The sequence below is a fragment of the Octodon degus genome, unplaced genomic scaffold, assembly GCF_000260255.1.
Source record: "Octodon degus isolate 3935 unplaced genomic scaffold, OctDeg1.0 scaffold00223, whole genome shotgun sequence".
Lineage (NCBI taxonomy): Eukaryota > Metazoa > Chordata > Mammalia > Rodentia > Octodontidae > Octodon > Octodon degus.
Genome location: NW_004524799.1, coordinates 1,198,540 through 1,204,890, shown reverse-complemented (window position 1 = coordinate 1,204,890; position 6,351 = coordinate 1,198,540). Strand labels below are relative to the sequence as shown.

At 48.3% G+C, this 6,351-nt stretch overlaps 1 protein-coding gene across 1 annotated transcript in view; it reads right to left on the bottom strand.

Annotated features, from left to right (window-relative positions):
• Positions 1-6,351, bottom strand: part of Efhc2 (EF-hand domain containing 2) — a 203,716-nt gene that overhangs the window by 174,381 nt on the left and 22,984 nt on the right. The gene's annotated exons all lie outside the window — the stretch shown is intronic.

The following is a 6,351-nucleotide window of genomic DNA, read 5'->3' as shown; positions in this document are numbered from 1 at the left end:
AGGGGTCACAGGAATAGGCCTCAAGGTCAGTAGGGTTTGGTTCAAGCAGAAGATACAGACTGTGGCAGCCAGATAGGATGTGGCAAAATTAGCTGAGGCCAGCTTAGGCTACAAAGCAGGACCGCATCCCAAACAAAGCAGAACCAAAAAAAAAAAAGGCAAAAACAAGCCATTAAACTCTGACATTCTCTGCTCCTTCCTACCTTCACGACTGAGGTGGGCAGAGGGGAGAAAGCACAATAACGCCACCCAGGGCTGTCGGGCATGTGGACCAAGATCCCTGTCATGCGCTGTTAGGGGGAAGGCAAGTAGGACAGCCGCATGGGACAGACACGGCGATTCCTAGCAAGATGATAGGAACGTTATGTCTCACGGCATGGCAGGCCCATTCCTAAGTCTCTTACCCCAAGCATGAGGATGGGGTATGAAGAGATCTGTGACAGTAATGTTTGCGAGAGTGACGAACAGAAAACAAAATAAATGGCCACGAGTCAGAGGGAAAATACCCGGAGTATTAAAACAAAGGCTGGAAATTACATGTGTCAATATAGACAAATGTCAAACGTGCCAAGCAAAAAAGAGATAGCAAAGCCCAGAAAATGTGGCAATTCTGCAGAAAGCTTGAAATACTCAAAACTGTAACGTTATGGGGCCAGGAATATAGCTCAATGGCACAAGCACCTGCCTGGCAAGGGCAAGGTCCTGAGTTCCATTCCTGCTACCAACAACAACAAAAAACCTGTAACATTATTTATGGCTAATGCATGAGAATCTAGGATACAATAATGGATTGCAATATCACTATAGATGGCTGACTGCCGTGGCAAATGCCTGTAATCCCAGCACTCAGGAGGCTGAGGCAGGAGGATCATTGTGAGTTCAAAATGAGCTCAAGGGCTACAAAATGAGCTGCAGGCCAGCCTGAAGTGCATAGCCAGACCCTGTCTCAAAAAGACAAGAAAAGGGCCAGGGAGATAGCTCAGTAGATTAAGCACTTGCCTGGCAAGTGCAAGAGCCAGAGTTCAATCCCTGGTTCCACAAAAAAAGACAAGAAAAGAGGGCCAGCCAAATAGCTCAGCAGATAAAAGCACCTGCAAGCAGGCGCAGGGGCCCGGGGTTCTATACCAGGGCCTGCTTGGCCAGCCCCACCCCCGGGGCGTCCCGAGACAGCAATTGAGACTGGGCATGGTAGTGCGCACCTGTAATCGCAGGTCTTGGGAAGCTGTAAACAGGCGGATCACTACAAGTGCGATCTAGTAGTGAGACCCGGAACACCCTCTAAACCCTTCCCAGAACAGGGCCTCTGCTGACCACTAGTCCTTTGTCACACACATATACCACACCCATGTCCATTGTCTCTCCCAACTACATGACAGAAGTACTGTTTTTTTTATTTTTATCTATTTATTTTTTGTGAAACCAGGATCGAACTCAGGCTCTTATTCTGCTGAGTCATCTCCCCGACCCCCAAAAATACATTTTTTAAAAAGAATCAGGGTTTCACTACATTGCCAAGGACGGACCGAAGTCCAGGGCTCCAGTGAAACTCTAGCTCCGCCTCCCCAATAGCTAGAACTCTAGGTGCGTAAGTGCCGCTGCCCTCAGCCTATAGCAGCGGTTCCTTCTTTTTTCAGCACACTGAGAACATTAGCCAGGGTCCTGAGCACACTAGGCAGGCAATGTGCCACTCAACTGCATTCGCAGGCCTGGAGGTCATTCATGAAAAGACAGAGACTAGGTAGTAGAGTACTTTAGAGCTTTTTCTTAATTTTGCTTCGCAGGGTCCTCTCTGCGGTGCTGGGAATAGAGCCCAGGGGCTCACATATGCTAGGAAAGTGCTCTACCATGGGGCTGCAACTCCAGCTCGAAAAATGTTCTTTTAACTCTGAGACTACAGTGTGTATGTTTTTTTAATGTGCTGTCTCACTATCTAACACAGTGCTGCTGAGACAGGAAGCCCATACAACTTCAGGAATACACCTGTAATCCCAGCACTCCAGAGGCTGAGGCAGGAGGATCGCTGTGCATTGGAGGCCAGCTTAGGCTACAAAGCAGGACCGCATCCCAAACAAAGCAGAACCAAAAAAAAAAAAGGCAAAAACAAGCCATTAAACTTTCCGGAGGTATGCAGGGACAGGATGAGGTAGCCCATCTGAAGACAGAGTCCTCAAGAGCCTGCAATGTAGGGCCGGCCAGATAGCTCAGCAGGATAAGTACCTGCTTAGTCAAACCAGGGACCAGGCCACACCAGCCCACCCCCGGGCACACTGAACCGACCACAGAGTCCAGGCGTGGTGGCACACGCCTGTCATTCCAACACTGGGGAGGCTGATAAGAGAAGATCACTATGAGTTAAAGCTGTGTGGCAAGACCCTGGACCAAATAAATAAATAAATAAAATGTTTTTCAAAAAATGATTGCTTGGCTAGCTGTGCCAAGTCCCTAGGTTCACTACAAAAACACTACATTCCTACAAAACTAATGCACGACAAAAACAAACTGAAAGAATCCCTGTGCACAAACAGCTGAGCCGCCTTCCAAGTGTGTATGTTACTGGAGAAATAATGGAGAGAATTTCTGAGGTCATCCTTCTCTAACCTTTCCTTTTTGAGCAAGTAACGGTAAGCCTCAATTTAAAGGCATTGGCTTAATGAAGGGTTTCTCCTCCTGAATGCTTTCCATCAAAAAGAAAACAATCCAGGTTGCTAGTGTAGAACTGTAATCAGGGCTATTCAGGAGGCTGAACAGGAGGGTCACCAAGTTCAAGGCCAGCCAGGGCAACTTAGTGAGACTGTGGCTCAAAATTTAAAAAAAAAAAAAAAAAACAGTTGAGCGTGTAGCTCAGTGCAGGGCCCTGGCTTCAGTACATGGGAATGGGAAAACGAAACACAGCAGGTCTCGGACTCAGTCCCTGCATGTGTTCATTTTTACAGTATTGGCCATTGAAGCCAGGGCCTCCCTGAACTACACCTCCAGCCTGACTTAGGGAATCATAGCTATCGAAGCTAGCACAGCTTTTGCCAGATATAACTGCCACAAATTTTTCATTTTGTGCCTTTTTTCTTACCATGATTTCCCACTTACATTAAGCAGTACGGCTTCCATTTATAGTGGAGATATTCCATCTCCCTTTTAAAATTTAGTTTAGCTTTATTTTGTTTTGTTTGGAGGAACCAGGGATTGAACTCAGGCCCCTGTGCTTGCCAGGCAAGTGCTTATTCCACTGAGCCATCTCACCGGCCCCATAAATTTTAGTTTTGAGTAAGTCCGTTTGCACAGAGCTATTAAATACTGCATAACGGATCTGAACTGTTGGATCAGACAAAGGCTTCTCAGATCCTGGATACAGCAGGCACATTGCCGAATGTTGCTGGCCCGAGTCCAAGGCACAAAGGCCACAGAAGTACAGCAGTTTAAGCATCAGCAAAAAAGGTAGGAATTCAGAGAGAGAGGAAAATAGTGATACTGGAAGCAATGTGCCCCTTAGGCCCTGTGTCACGTCCCTTGATGGTGCTCGGGAGCCGAGTAGCAAGAAGAAGCCACAGGACTTGGGGGGGGGGGGGGGGCAGCAAACATGCCTGTGAGCTGGAGAGTGGGCGAAGAGGCCGAGAAGCCTCTGGCTGGAAGAGGGGATGGCCTAGCAGAGAAGCACACAGCTAAGCCAACCAGAATGACCGCACTCCATTTACAGTCTCCACAGCTACCTAGGACAGAGGTTTGCCTCTGTCTCTGGCCTAGTGACCAACATCCTTCAGCCTCCCTCCCAGGGCTCCTCAGTCTCCCTCCCGGGGCTCCTATTCCTAGACCTGGAAGACTCTCAACTTCTTTGCTTCTTACTTCATAGAAGGCCTAGCCTCTTTGAGCCCCAAGTCCTGCTTCCATTCCTGACATCACTCCCTCCTGCCTGCCATATTCACATTTCAGGGACAATAGCCTGCGATCACTAACGGGTCCTGTGCGGTCCTGTGCTAGGCCTGCTGTGGGCTCCCTGCTAGGCCTTACCTGACAGGACCTCATATTGTTCTAGCCCTCCACAGGCCTGGGGCCCCAGAGTGAGGGTGAAGAGTACACAGGGGTCACAGGAATAGGCCTCAAGGTCAGTAGGGTTTGGTTCAAGCAGAAGATACAGACTGTGGCAGCCAGATAGGATGTGGCAAAATTAGCTGTGAAGGGAGGGATGACAGGACCCTGGGACGCGCGCACAGAGCAGTTCTCCAAGGCCTGTATGAGGACTTTCCAGAGAACTCGAGGAGGTCTTTGACAGACTGAATGGACAAGATGCCAGCTTGGATGCACAAAGAGGGACAGTCACCACTAAGCGCTTGCTATCATGTGTCATCATGGGACCCGCCCCACACTGTAGAGTATATTCTTATATCTTCCTCCTCTTTCTTGGCCCAAACTCACTCTGCAGTGCCTTCTGGGATTTTGTCCAACTTTTCATTAACAAATGTGAAACTTTGCTACCATTAAACTTTACTTGGGGGGCCGGAGAGATGGCTCAGTGGAATAAGCACTTCCCTGGTAAGTGCAAGGCCATGAGTGCGATTCCCGGTTCCACCAAAAAAAAAAAAAAAAAACTTTGCTTGGGCAAGCCAAATAGCTCAGCGGATTAAACCTCGGGGCAAGCAGGCACAGGGTCAGGGGTTCGATCCCCAGGCCTGCTGTGCCAGCCCCGCCCCAAGGACATGCTGAGATGGCAACTGAGACTGGGCATGGTAGCAGCGCTCCTGTAATCCTAGCTCTTGGGAGGCTGTAAACAGGCAGATCACTACGAGTCCGATCTAGTGGTGAGGCCCTGAACACCCTGTAGACCCTTCCCTAAAATGCAAAAATACATAAATAAACTTTGCTTGATGGCTTTAATCCTATATTCAGGCCAGAAAAAGCCTAGAAATCATAACCAGGAGACCTCAGCACCCCAAAATCTAGTAAAATGGTCATTCTTGTATTGCTATAGCTCAGGTAGAAAACAACGGTGCCCAAGACCACAGTACTAGAAGTGGAACAAGTGAAAGGAATCAAATCCATATATACTTTATTTTTTTTTCCAGTATATACTTTAAAGATAAAATGAAAAGGACTTCCTGATATATTCGCTATAGGGTGCTGGAAAAAGTGGTTGATGACTCCGCTATTTCGGCCTGAACCACTAGAAGCATGGAGCGTCCCGAGCTGAGGAACAGCACACAGGAGCCACGCACAGTGCACAGGAACCTGCATGCATTCTGGAGGAACAAAGCAGACACGAGTCCAGATGGACATGGTGCGCTGGAGACAGCGCTCCGAGAAGCGAGCAGAGATGCGGGCCAGCAGCAGAAGTGCAAGTCTGAAGTTCGGGTAAAATGTCAGGGTCCGGTGTACGAATGTGACATACAACAGTGGATGGCTGGGGGTGTTCAAGGCCACAGTAGTGAACTGAATGTTGGTGTGCTACAGACTGAGAAGACATTCCACTGCTATGAAATCAGAGAGTAGGGGGTGGAATTAGCAAGGAAGACTAAAAGAAGAGTACCTGGTGAGTAGGAAGGAACCCGGGCATTTGGGTCATGGAAACTGTACAGAAAGCACCTGAAGAAAGTAGGCCTGATTGCCCAGGTCAAGCACTGCGGCAGAGTCACATGAAGACAGGGCTCAGACCTGACACCTGGCTGGGCCACAAGGAGATCGTGGTGACCTTGATGGGAAAGGTTGTGGCAGCCCCGGGGACAGAAATATCTTATGAGCCATATGTCTTTTTTAATCGCTCTGGGGAAGGCATTGCAAATCAAAACTCTTGAGTTTCTAGTATTTATAATTTCCTTAAAATAACCCAAGCTTAGGAAAAATGTAAGAAATAAATAAAAGATCGTCTACCCATCATCTCTTCTGAAGTCTTCCCCAGCTGTGAGAGGCAGAACATTCTGTTCCTGAACAGATCTAAGGAAGTCTTGAGGGTCACCGCGGCTTTCATCTGGGTCCTTGCCCCATGCTTCTTACGTGTACCACCAGGATCAGATACGGGACTTAGAACACAGAACATAAGGAATTCAAAAATAATAATGATAACAGAGGAAGCCTTTGAAAGAGCACCAGTGTGCTAGACAGAAACAATGTCACAACCAATAAACTCAGGGCCACTGCAGAAAGCAAAAAGCTAGGCCAGGTAGAGTGGTGCATTCCTGTAATCCCAGCACTTGGGAGGCTGAGGCAGGAGGATTCCTGAGTGTTCAAAGCCAGCCTGAGCTACATAATGAGTTCAAGGCCAGCCTGAACTGCATGATACTCTTGTCTCAAAAAAAAAGAAAAGACAGGGCTGGCGAGATAGCTCAGTGGTCTAAACCACCTGCTTAGACAAGCATGCAGGGACCT